The following is a 13,326-nucleotide window of genomic DNA, read 5'->3' as shown; positions in this document are numbered from 1 at the left end:
GGCCTTCTCGGCACCCTTGGGTGTCAGTTCCCATAATTCCTTGGGGGCGGTTTAAAGTGGAATCAAAGCGTTTTAAAAGGATGGTGTGGACGAAGCCATATTCAGAGAACTTTATCCAGAATTGGGCCTGGCAGGCGCAGAAAGAAAGTGGGGGACGCAGCGAGGTCTGGAACCTCAGCCTAAGAACTTTCCAGAAGTTTCTAGAAGAGGTCTGGAACCTCAGAAAGAGAGGAAAAAGCCTCCTCCATATTTTGCTTTTTTCCTTTTTCTTTGCATGCATGCATCATTTTTCAGGAAATGAGACGATTTCCATTTTTAAAGGGGGTTATTAGGAAAAGGCCTCCCCTCCGGTGAGAGAGGAAGGAAGGTTCTGCGTTGACATGGGGCTGAAGACGGCACACCCCTCCCAAGTGGAAAATGAACGTCGGTGCCTGATCCCCAAAGACCTGGGTTCGAAAGGTGCGCTTTTTGAAGGTGCCCCTGGTCTCTGGGCAGAGTGGCATGTCGTGGGATTGTGGCTTTCAATGCCACGAATTGGATCAATCGGGCTGGTTCCCTTTTGGTCCGGGTAAAGTTTGGAGGGGGGGCAGAGAGATACAAGGGTCTGTCTGGGTTTTGAAATATATCTATATGTATTTATTCATGCACGCCTGCAACAAAACAATCTCTTTGTAAGGTCGCCAAACTTTATATCCTTGCGTTGTTTCAATAAAAGCTAAAGTTGCCCGGCGATCGTCCGTCGTTTCTCGAACATCTTGAATGGGGACTTTAAAATAAAAAAAAACAGTGTTGTTGGGTTGGCCATATATATATATATGACCTTGCGGAGACCAAGCCGTCGATAGCCCTCTCTCCTCCGTCAATTTGTCCAGTCCTGTTAGGTAAATCTGAGGTTGCCAGCGCTCGCTTCCTCCAGTGGCAGTGAGTTCCACAACTGACCTCAGCTCTCGGCTGCAAGAATGGGAAGGGATAGATAGATAAACTTTACAGTGGTACCTCTGGTTACGTACTTAATTCGTTCTAGAGGTCCGTTCTTAACCTGAAACTGTTCTTAACCTGAAGCACCACTTTAGCTAATGGGGCCTCCTGCTGCTGCCATGCCGCCGGAGCACGATTTCTGTTCTCATCCTGAAGCAAAGTTCTTAACCCGAGGTACTATTTCTGGGCTAGCGGAGTCTGTAACCTGAAGCATCTGTAACCTGAAGCGAATGTAACCCGAGGTACCACTGTATTTGCATTAGCCAATGGCCATGGCAACGTAAAACAATCAATATATACAGATAAAAATGGGTAAAAAGGGCAATCAAATGACCAAGATTATCGTTCAAATAGTGGCCCTTAATCTCATTGCACCCTCGATAAACCACAGCTGACCTCAGCTCTTGGGCTGCAAGAACGGGAAGGGAACCCAGGGCATCATCCAGACTGAGCCGCTCCCCACTAAACCCACCGCAGTATAACACAGATAGGGCCTGCTTTCGGCAGCAGCTGGCGCTCCGAGTAGGGCGTTCCCGCATGCGCCAGTGGCCAAACACACACACAAACTCAGCAGCGCCCAAGCCAGCTGCAAGCCCAACTGTCTGCCCATCCGAAAGACTTCTGCTTTCTCCGAAAAAAGAATGGTTAAGGGAACCCACCCTGCTCTGTTTCCTGGCCTAACAAAGCATCCCAGGGCAGCTGCATCCTGGTGATGAATCCGTACCACCGTCTCGTGCGCCAAACCATCCCATTTTTCCTCCCTTGGGGGAGCTGCACATGGATGGGGTGGGAGTTGCAAAGCCCGAGTCTCGTGCCTCTACACTTTCCCTTTGCAGAGGGTAGGCAAGGGGTTTCAAAGTCACAATTTGCTCATCCTTCACAGGAAAGCAACTTTTCCTCCGTTGCCCTTTTTTTCATATCAAAGGTGCCGGGATTAAGCAAACTTTTACTACGGATACTGGGAGTCTATCCTGTTTTGGTAGAGGTTTTCCTGGTGCTGGGTTCTCCCTCCACCAGGGACGGATGTGTGCATTACGCGATTTCTCCCGGAAACTCTCTGCTTAGGGACAAATAAGGATTAAAAACTGTACTCCGGAACGGCTGCCAAGTTCCGGGCGGGTTTGCTAGGTTATCTTTCGGAGAGGCAGGTTTGGGCAGAAAGTTTCTGCATGGAGAAAATTGTGGGTCGTGGCAGAGTTGGGCCCAGCAGGCCGGGGGTCTCTAATAATAATAATAATAATAGTAATAATAATAATGGTGATGATTTATTATTTATACCCCGCCCATCTGGCTGGGCTTCCTCAGCCACTCTGGGCGGCTTACAACAAAATATTAAAATACTGTAATACACCAAACATTAAAAGCTTCCCTGCCTTCAGGGCTGCCTTCAGATGTCTTCTAAAAGTCTGATAGTTGTTCTTCTCTTTGACATCTGGTGGGAGGGAGTTCCACAGGGAGGGCGCCAACACTGAGAAGGCCCTCTGCCTGGTTCCCTGTAACTTGGCTCCTCGCAGCGAGGAAACCGCCAGAAGGCCCTTGGAGCTGGACCTCAGTGTCCGGGTAGAATGATGGGGGTGGAGACGCTCCTTCAGATATACTGGGCCTTTGAGGCCGGTTAGAGCTTTCAAGGTCAGCACCAACACTTTGAATTGTGCTCGGAAACATACTGGGAACCAATGCAGGTCTTTCAAGACCGGTGTTATATGGTCTCGGCGGCCGCTCCCAGTCACCAGTCTAGCTGCCGCATTCTGGACTAGTTGTAGTTTCCGGGTCACCTTCAAAGGTAGCCCCACATAGAGCGCATGGCAGTAGTCCAAGCGGGAGATAACTAGAGCATGCACCACTCTGGCGAGACAGTCCACGGACAGGGAGGGTCTCATCCTGTGTACCAGATGGAGCTGGCAGACAGCTGCCCTGGACACAGATTTGACTTGCACCTCCATGGACTGCTGTGAGTCCAGAATGACTCCCAGACTGCGCACCTGGTCCTTCAGGGGCACAGTTATCCCATTCAGGACCAGGGAATCCTCCACACCTGCCCACCTCCTGTCTCCCCAAAACAGTACTTCTGTCTTGTCAGGATTCAACCTCTCCTGCGCAAGTCTCATGGAAACAGGCAGGAGGTGAGCTTGGCCCAGCAGGAATCGGCAGCCAGTACTTGTCTCTGAGCACTGCTGCCATACGCTGACAAGGCCTCTCTGCTGCCAGCAATCGTGCTGCAGCATTCTGCCCTAACCGCAGCTTCAGGATCAAGCACGAGGGAAGCCCCATGTAGAGCGCATGGCAGTAGTCCAGCCTTGAAGCAGCTCATGAAGCTGGGTGGGTCCCACACCCCCAGAAAAAAGCCCCGTGGAGCCCCAATCCGCCCCCCCCCAGCACCCCACACCAGATACTATTCAACTCTAGCTTCAGTCCTCTCTCCTGTGCCCCATACATTCTGCTCCCGAAATCCCTCTTATTGTTCTTGAACCCACCACACCCAGCTTGGCAGGAAAGTCGGGTGAATCACTCGCTCAGAGGTGGCCCTTCTGGAAGAGGCTCCAGACAGCTTGAATTTTGCTCCTGCGAGGGATTCGCACTCGAAGCATTATGGTACCGCAGCTCTTCTTCCCCCAGAGAATTCTGGGATATGTAGTTTGTTGAAGGTGCTGAGAGTTGATGTAAAGGTAAAGGGACCCCTGACCATTAGGTCCAGTTGTGGCCGACTCTGGGGTTGCAGCACTCATCTCGCTTTACTAGCCAAGGGAGCCGACGTTGGGCTTCCGGGTCATGTGGCCAGCATGACTAAGCCGCTTCTGGCGAACCAGAGCAGCGCACGGAAACGCCGTTTACCTTCCCGCCGGAGCGGTACCTATTTATCTCCTTGCACTTGACGTGCTTTCGAACTGATAGGTTGGTAGGAGCTGGGACAGAGCAACGGGAGCTCACCCTGTCGCGGGGATTCGAACCGCCGACCTTCTGATCGGCAAGTCCTAGGCTCCGTGGTTTAAACCACAGCGCCACCTGCGTCCCTTGAGAGTTGATGGGATACCCCCTATTCCTAGGGTTGGCATTTTCCCAAAAGTGAAAATCTGGACAAATCCACCCAGATGTGATATGACGGCCCGATTCCCAGACATGTCCAGAAAAACCCAGGTGTACGGCAGCCCTACTATTCGACCCAGGGCCGGATTTAGGTTTGATGAGGCCCTCAGATACTGAAGGTAATGGGACCCTTAATAAGTCCAGCCGTCCTTTGTCAACAACAAATTGTCACTGTTCTTTTTTGTGTCAAATATATGGTATATGGTAATTTATGGATGGGGACAGCAGCTACCAAATTAAAAGACGCCTGCTTCTTGGGAGAAAAGCAATGACAAACCTAGAGAGCATCTTAAAAAGCAGAGACATCACCTTGCTGGCAAAGGTCCGTATAGTTAAAGGTATGGTTTTCCCAGTAGTGATGTATGGAAGTGAGAGCTGGACCATCAAGAAGGCTGATGGCCGAAGAATGGATGCTTTTGAATTCTGGTGCTGGAGGAGACTCTGGAGAGTCCCATGGACTGCAAGAAGATCCAACCTCTCCATTCTGAAGGAAATCAGCCCTGAGTGCTCACTGGAAGGACAGATCCTGAAGCTGAGGCTCCAAGACTTTGGCCACCTCATGAGAAGAGAAGACTCCCTGGGAAAGACCCTGATGTTGGGAAAGATGGAGGGCGCAAGGAGAAGGGGACGACGGAGGACGAGATGGTTGGGCAGTGTTCTCGAAGGGACCAGCATGAGTTTGACCAAACTGCGGGAGGCAGTGGAAGACAGGAGTGTTCCCTTTCATGATGTAACCATAATGCATGCTCTGGTCCAGGGGGTCATGAAGAGTCGGACACGACTAAATGACTAAACAACAACAACACAGCTATTTGCTCCAGTTGGTGGCTGGACTCCTTCTTTTATTCCGCAGGGACCCACGACGAGCTGGGTGACTGAGCAGCCTCGCTCCAGGGGTCCAGGGGGTCACGAAGAGTTGGACACGACTAAACGACTAAACAACAACAACAATTTATGGATCTAATAGGTATCTAAAGCCATTTGCACATAGCAAAATATGTATTTTATCAAAGTAATCGTTGAACTGAAATACAATTAAGAAGTATATTAATAGTGAATACAATCAAGAAGATGTATATTTGTTGTTGTTTAGTCGTGTCCGACTCTTATTTAAAGAAACAACAAAACGAATTGGACTCCTTGGCAGGCTTTGAAGAAACATACACACATTTATTTGTTAACACAATAGATGGATAATTTAGAGATTTTTACATTTTGTAATATACAGAGACCAATATTTGTTAACAAATCAGAAAGAGGAACTGAGGGAAGTCGTAGGGGGAAAATGGGGGAAAATACAATTGTTGGAATAATTTGTTATGTGAAAATAGTTAATTTTTTTTTTTTAAGTATGGTGTGGATGTGGCCACAGGCTGCCTTGGGCGGCTGGGAGTTGTAGTTCGAGGGCACCCAGATAGCGAAGGCTGGATTAAGGCCTCGGATGGGGTCTCCTGGCCTTTTTGCACCACAGCCCCGCTGTCTCTCGCTTCCACCCACGCGACGCAGGAGGTCTGAGGGAAGGGAAGCCGCCTCTGGCCCTTTTGTTCAGATTCCTGCCGGACGCCTGCAGTCATTTTTCCGGCTGGGATATTTTTAGCTCCGTGCCGCAGCAAACCACTTCCTGCAGAGAAAGGATTTGGAAGGGGAGGGAAAGGATGAGGTCCCAATCCGTTATCCTCCAACCCCTGACACACAATGACAGCGCAGGCAACGCAATCACAACATTGGCATATCATTTTTAAAAATATATACATATAATTTTTATTAAATTTTCTGCTTCACAATTTAAAATATTCATGTAAACAACCTTAAAATATCACCGACTTCCCTTCTTCTCTTTCCGTGGTTCGTTTTGCATATCATAAATCCCTGCATAAAAAACGAAGATCGTGGCCACTGGTCCCATTACCTCCTGGCAAAAAGAGGGTCTGCAAGCTGCGCATATTCCACCAGATAGGTAGCCGTGTTGGTCTGCCATAGTCAAAACAAACAAAAAAAATTCCTTCCAGTAGCACCTTAAAGACCAACTAAGTTAGTTCTAAGTTACGGTAGATAACATCTGAAGAAGTGTGCATGCACACGAAAGCTCATACCAAGAACTAACTTAGTTGGTCTTTAAGGTGCTACTGGAAGGAATTTTTTTTTCATATTCCACCAGTTTAAGTTGCCATTCTCATTCAGTTGGGACCTCGCTCTTTTTCCATTTTTGGGATACCGAAACACGGGCCGCAATGTTGTTGTTGTTGAGTCGTTTAGTCGTGTCCGCCTCTTTGTGACCCCCTGGACCAGAGCACGCCAGGCACTCCTGTCTTCCTCTGCCTCCCGCAGTTTGGTCAAACTCATGCTGGTCCCTTCGAGAACACTGCCCCACCATCTCATCCTCTGTCCTCCCCTTCTCCTTGTGCCCTCCATCTTTCCCAACATCAGGGTCTTTTCCAGGGAGTCTTCTCTTCTCCTGAGGTGGCCAAAGTCTTGGAGCCTCAGCTTCAGGATCTGTCCTTCCAGTGAGCACTCAGGGCTGATTTCCTCCAGAATGGAGAGGTTTGATCTTCTTGCAGTCCATGGGACTCTCCAGAGTCTCCTCCAGCACTAGAATTCAAAAGCATCCATTCTTGGGCGATCAGCCTTCTTGATGGTCCAGCTCTCACTTCCATACATCACTACTGGGAAAACCAGAGCTTTAACTATACGGACCTTTGTTGGCAAGGTGATGTCTCTGCTTTTTAAGATGCTGTCTAGGTTTGTCATTGCTTTTCTCCCAAGAAGCAGGCGTCTTTTAATTTCGTGACTGCAGTAGTGGCGGACATAAATAACCTTTTAACATATACTTTGCGGACATCAGCTTGTTCACGGAGCCTGTGGCGTCCTTGATATATATCGTTTTATTTGCACATGTGTGCAACCTGAGCAGAGGAGGGAGAGGCTCACAGCATCGACCCCCCCGACAGAACTTGTTTTGCCATTTAGTCGCAGATTTGGACTAAGCACAGAGCAAGCAGGTCTCTGTGTCTCCACCTTCCAGCCTGTTTTCCGGCTCAGCTCACAGCCCAAACCATAGCTGTCAACGTTTCCCTTTTTTAAAGGGAAATTCCCTTATTCCAAATAGGATTCCTCGCAAGGAAAGGGAAAAGTTGACAGCTATGGCCCAAACTCTGCCTCTTGCTCCCCTGCCTAGCAGCCAGCTGACGGAAGGCCTACCCTTTTATTTGATGGCACAGAGCAATTTACAGTGGTACCTTGGTTCTCAAACTGAATCCGTTCCAGAAGTCCGTTCCAAAACCAAAGCGTTCCAAAACCGAGGCACGCTTTCTCATGGAAAGTAATGGGAAATGGATTAATGCCTTCCAGACTTTTAAAAACAACCCCTAAAACAGTAAATTTAACATGGATTTTACTCTCTGACGAGACCATAGGTCCATAAAATGAAAGCAATAAACAATGTATAGTGGTACCTCAGCTTACATACACTTCAGGTTACATACGCTTCAGTTTACAGACTCTGCTAACCCAGAAATAGTGCTTCAGGTTAAGAACTTTGCTTCAGGATAAGAACAGAAATCATGCTCCGGCAGCGCAGCGGCAGCGGGAGGCCCCATTAGCTAAAGTGCTGCTTCAGGTAAAGGACAGTTTCAGGTTAAGAACGGACCTCCGGAACGAATTAAGTACTTAACCCAAGGTACCACTGTACTGCAGTCGCACAATCAATCCACCAGTAGCTGAACTGGGTTCCACACAGTCACAAAAACGAAACGAAAAAGAGCTGCGAAAACAAAACCGCAAAATAAATGGCAAAAACAGACAGGCTTCATTGTAAAACTCAAAACTGAGAGCGTTCGGTTTCCAAAAAAATGTTCGCAAACTGGAACACTTACTTCAGGGTTTGCAGTGTTTGGGTTCCAAGCAAAATATGTATTTGATCAAAGTAATTGTGGAACTGAAATACAATTAAGAAGAAGTATATTAATAGTGAAATACAATTAAGAAGAAGTATATTTTGGGGAGCCCCCAAAAGAGCAGGGCCCTAAGCTATAGCTTGTTTCGCTTATACGTAAATCCGGAATTGGAGTCACCCCATTTGTGGATTTCCACTGTTTTGAAATGATTTGCGCCTTGTCGTGACTTCAATGTCTGGAAACCATTTCTGCAAAAGGTGGTTGTTGTTTTTTGTCCGCCCCGATGAAACCGCGACGGCGCTTACACAGAACAAGCGAGAGGAACAGGAAGGAAAAGGGCCTTGTGCCAGGGTGACAATGGGCGCTGGCGGCCCGTTCTGCCCTGGGATGACTCACCAGCGGAGAAGGCGGTTCTGCTGGCTTGGAGAGAGGCCTGGGCACCTGTTTCCTGCGGCCGCTGGACTCAAGGAAGGAGATCGAGGAGTCTGTGTGTGTGTGTTTGGTCAAGGTCTCCCCCCCCCCCGATTTGCCTCTGTTGCAGGAATTTATGTATAGGTTGAAGGGGGGGTGTTGCCCCTCCAGCAGATATCATGCACAGGCACCCCACTACCAAAACCAGCACAATCACTTTTGTGACTTTTGTGATTTGTCCCCACAAAACACTTCATCACAGTTTCTTCCTATCTATTCAAAGGGCCTTTGCTGCATGATACCAAATGTAACAATTGACTGATCAATGTATCTATGTACTGGCTCACTGGGAAAACTTCAGAAATTCATATACAGTGGTACCTCAGGTTAAGTGCTTAATTCGTTCCAGAGGTCCGTTCTTAACCTGAAACCGTTCTTAACCTGAAGCACCACTTTAGCTAATGGGGCCTCCTGCTGCCGCCGTGTCGCCGGAGCCCGATTTCTGTTCTTATCCTGAAGCAAAGTTCTTAACCTGAAGCACTATTTCTGGGTTAGCGGAGTCTGTAACCTGAAGCGTATGTAACCCGAGGTACCACTGTAGACATGTGAGCTCAGCACCTCAGTAGCCCCTCTGCCTGAGTGATAATCCCTGGCATCCTGATACCTGAGTGCCAGACAGGTAGCCATTCCAGAATATCCACCCTCCCTTCCCCACAGGTGGGTGGGGTTTGCGGCACCGAGTGGGGCTCACCTGGGCGGGTGCCACCCACCTGCTTGGGCCAGCCTGTGATCTGTCCTCGGCCAGAGAGGACAATGGATGGCCGGCCAGGGATGGACCTAAGGCCAAAAGAAAAAAGAGGCTGCTCTGTTGTCCAAACCTCTTTTGCTATTTTTCCTCCCGGGATCACCCACCCACCCTCCCTCAAATTAATAATTTCTTGCCTCCATAATTTCATCCTAGGTCAGCGGTCTTCAAGTTAACGATTCTTTCTTTACAGGCTAATATTTTGCGTTCCAGGTCAGCGGGCGCTGCTGCGGTCGTAAGATGGTTGCTGTATTCAGAACCGGGAAGGAATTTTCCCTGCATTGGCAGGTTTCGCCTTAAATGCATTTTGTCACAACTTTGGCGCTTTGAGGCCTTAGCAAGGTATCTTTTAGTCTTACATCAAGTTGGGGGGGTGCATTTATGCTTCCTCCCCGTGCGGCGGTGCTTGAAGGGCCCCTTAAAGGGCAAAAACCGGGAGTCCCTGGCCCTGGAGCGGCGGCATGTAGGTCAAACTCCCGGGACGAGGTCGGTGGAAGGTCATGCTGTGTAAGTTTGCGCTTTGCAGTCCCTTCTCACTGGATCTCATCAGCCAGGTGGGCTGAGAGGGTTACCTGCCAAGGCCTGTGCCAAGTTCCCCACTTCTGAAGCTCAATAAAGTTGTGGCCAATTTGAACCCATAATCTGGACTCTTGTCTCAGCATTTGGGGCAAAGGGGTAGGCACCACAGACAGGCTTAGCGCATCTGCCCGCAAATAACAAACCCAGATGAAGACAAAAGGGTGGGATTCACTTGGCTGAGAAACAGGGAAATGCAAATACAGTGGTACCTCGGGTTACATACGCTTCAGGTTACAGACTCCACTAACCCAGAAATAGTCCCTCGGGTTAAGAACTTTGCTTCAGGATGAGAACAGAAATCGTGCAGCGGCGGCACAGCGGCAGCAGGAGGCCCCAGTAGCTAAAGTGGTGCTTCAGGTTAAGAACAATTTCAGGTTAAGAACAGACCTCCAGAACGAATTAAGTTCTTAACCTGAGGTACCACTGTATCTCTTTTGTTACACTTGACGGGTGTTTGGTGGAGGGCAAGGGGAACCATGGGGCAGGGTCCAGGATGCTCAGATTACGGCCACCAGACCTCCCCTTTCATGATGTAGGAGTGATGTAGTTTGGGTGTGTGTGACATGGGAATTAGCAGCTAATAAAAGTTTGGGTTCTCTTTTGTTTGGGGCTTCCATCTTGTTCCACCTGGTGGCAGGTGGGAGTCCTGTTGCGACAGTCTTAATAAAGACCAAGCCTACTGGCTGCTGTTTTGCTCTGTTATTCCTGGCTGGTGTCCTTGTTTTTTGTCCAAGGGAGCCCTCAGATTTCTCCGTTAACACCTCAAACGTCCAGAGGAACTGGGCTCCAGCCAGGCTGATCTAGGAAGCAGGCCAGCTGACCTCCTGGTACAGAGGCCGCTAAAGATGTACCGGTGTGCTAGGCGCTGTACAAAATGTGACGCGTGGATAGGGTTGCCAGGTCAGGAGCATCCCAGACCCCAGTGGCGTAGCGTGGGTTGTCAGCACCCAGGGCAAGGCAGACCCCAGTGTGAGCCAGTGTAGTGTAGAGCCAGTGTGGTGTAGTGGTTAAGAGCAGTAGTCTTGTAATCTGGGGAACCAGGTTCGCATCTCTGCTCCTCCACATGCAGCTGCTGGGTGACCTTGGGTCAGTCACACTTCTCTGAAGTCTCTCAGCCCCACTCACCTCAAAGAGTGTTTGTTGTGGGGCAGGAAGGGAAAGGAGAATGTTAGCCGCTTTGAGACTCCTGAAGGGGAGTGAAAGGCGGGATATCAAATCCAAACTCTTCTTCTTCAGTGGCGTAGTGTGGGTTGCCAGCGTGGCAAGTAATTTGCGCCCCCTAACCCGTGCAGTTGTGCCCCCTAACCCGTGGATTTGCGCCCCCTAACCCTAACCCCCAGATGTTGCGCCCGGTGCGGCCGGCCCCCCCTGCACCCGCATGGTACGCCACTGCCAGACCCTGTGGTTTCAGGGTCCGGTGCCGAGACTTAGGGGCTGCCAGGATGCTCTAAGCAGCTCCCGGCTGGTTGCCCAGGAAAGTACAGTGGTACCTCGGGTTACAGACACTTCAGGTTACAGACTCTGGTAACCCAGAAATAGTGCTTCAGGTTAAGAACATTGCTTCAGTATGAGAACAGAAATCGTGCTCCTGCAGCGCGGCAACAGCAGGAGGCCCCATTAGCTAAAGTGGTGCTTCAGGTTAAGAACAGTTTCAGGTTAAGAACGGACCTCCGGAATGAATTAAGTACTTAACCTGAGGTACCACAGTATAAAGACAAGCGAAGGTTTCTGACGGTCCTTTTTTAATTCAGCATTTGCAGAGAGAGGCTATAGGACTCAGCCTCTTGGATAATCGTGTTGTCCCGAGTGAATGTCTGATGCTATATTGTTTTTAATATTCGGTTGGAAGCCGCCTAGAGTGGCTGGGGAAACTGCCAGATGGGCGGGTTATACCGGTAAATAAATAAATAGATAGATGATAGATAGATAGATAGATAGATAGATAGATAGATAGATAGATAGATAGATGATAGAGGGAGGGAATCAAATTGATTCCAAGCCAAAGGGCAGGCAGAACAACTCTGTCTTACAGGCCCTGTGGAAAGAAATCAGATCCCGCAGGAGAAGCATAACATGCCCCCACTCACCCTTTCTTAACAAATGAATAAATAAATGAAAAGGGAAGCCCTAGCAATTAAAATAAGTGCGTCTCCACCAGCTGCCCCAGGAAGATTCGTACACAGCGCATACACAGCACCAACATTTGTGCTGTCTTATATCCAGAGCCTTTGGATAAAGGTTTCGTGGCAAGGAAAAGTCGGCCTGGGGAAAACCGCACCTGTTGAATTTCTGGCTGACCTACAACGAAGGTGTCCTCTTTCTCGCACCTCAACCAAAGTTGCAGCCTTTGAAATAAACCCTCCATCCATCCTGTTAAATGGATACAAGTTTCTTTCCAGTATCTTGTAGTGTTATGCCTCCCCCTGTGGGTCAGAACTGATGTTGCCTATTTGGAAATAAGAGCTATGAGACAGGACCCACACGCCCCACGGACAGCTGCTCTTTGGGTTGTTAACGGAGAAATCCGAGGGCTCCCTTGGACAAAAAACAAGGACACCAGCCAGGAATACCAGAGCAAAACAGCTGCCAGTAGGCTTGGTCTTGATTGAAGACTGTCGCGACAGGACAGATGGAAGTCCCGAAGAAAAGAGACCCCAAACTTTTATTAGCTTCTAATCCCCATGTTAGGTAAAGGTAAAGGGACCCCTGACCATTAGGTCCAGTGGCGGACAAGTCTGGGGTTGCGGCGCTCATCTTGCTTTATTGGCCGAGGGAGCCGGCGTACAGCTTCCGGGTCATGTGGCCAGCATGACTAAGCCGCTTCTGGCGAACCAGAGCAGCGCACGAAAATGCCGTTTACCTTCCCGCCAGAGTGGTACCTATTTATCTGCTTGCACTTTGACGTGCTTTCAAACTGCTAGGTGGGCAGGAGCAGGGACCGAGCAACTGGAGCTCACCGTGTTTCAGGGATTCGATCAGATGACCTTCTGATCGGCAAGCCCTGGGCTCTGTGGTTTAGCCCACAGCGCCACCCACGTCCCATGTTACACCCCCCCCCAAACTACATCACTCATACATCACGGTTACATCATGAAAGGGGAGGTCTGGTGGCCGTAATCTGAGCATCCTGGACCCTGCCCCATGGTTCCCCTTGCCCTCCACCAAACACCCATCAAGTGTAACAAAAAATATATTTACATTTTCCTGTTTCCCAGCCACGTTAACCACACCCTTTTGTCTTCATCTGGGTTTGTTCTTTCTGGAATGGCACTCAGGTATCAGGATGCAAGGAATTATCACTCAGGCAGTGGGGCTGCTGAGTAGCTGAGCTCACATGTCTATATGAATTTCTGAAGTTTCCCTGTGAGCCAGTACAGAGATACATTTATCAGTGAATTCTTACATTTGGTATTCTGCAGCAGAGGCCCTTTGAATAGATAGAAAGAAACTGTGATGGGGTGTTTTGTGGGGGCAAATCTCAAAAGTCACAAAAGCGATTGTGCTGTTTTTGGTAGTGGGGTGCCTGTGCATGATATCTGCTGGAGGGACAACCCCCCCAACCTATACATACATTCC

The 13,326-nt window shown here is 49.2% G+C and overlaps 1 protein-coding gene and 1 long non-coding RNA gene across 2 annotated transcripts in view; one reads left to right on the top strand and one right to left on the bottom strand.

The window, feature by feature from the left end:
* The window catches only part of LOC309355773 (monocarboxylate transporter 13-like), a 174,680-nt gene that overhangs the window by 105,672 nt on the left and 55,682 nt on the right, over positions 1 to 13,326 (top strand). The gene's annotated exons all lie outside the window — the stretch shown is intronic.
* Positions 5,241 to 8,366, bottom strand: LOC309355946. The gene is made up of 3 exons (XR_014162656.1): positions 8,352 to 8,366; positions 7,935 to 7,996; positions 5,241 to 5,683 (listed from the first exon to the last, which is right to left on the bottom strand). It is a non-coding gene; the product is annotated as an uncharacterized lncRNA (long non-coding RNA).

Source organism: Podarcis melisellensis (genome assembly GCF_964234715.1).
Source record: "Podarcis melisellensis genome assembly, chromosome: 13".
NCBI classification, from domain to species: Eukaryota; Metazoa; Chordata; class Lepidosauria; order Squamata; family Lacertidae; genus Podarcis; species Podarcis melisellensis.
The sequence above is the reverse complement of the archived record's forward strand: the minus strand, read 5'-3'. Positions and strand labels throughout refer to the sequence as shown.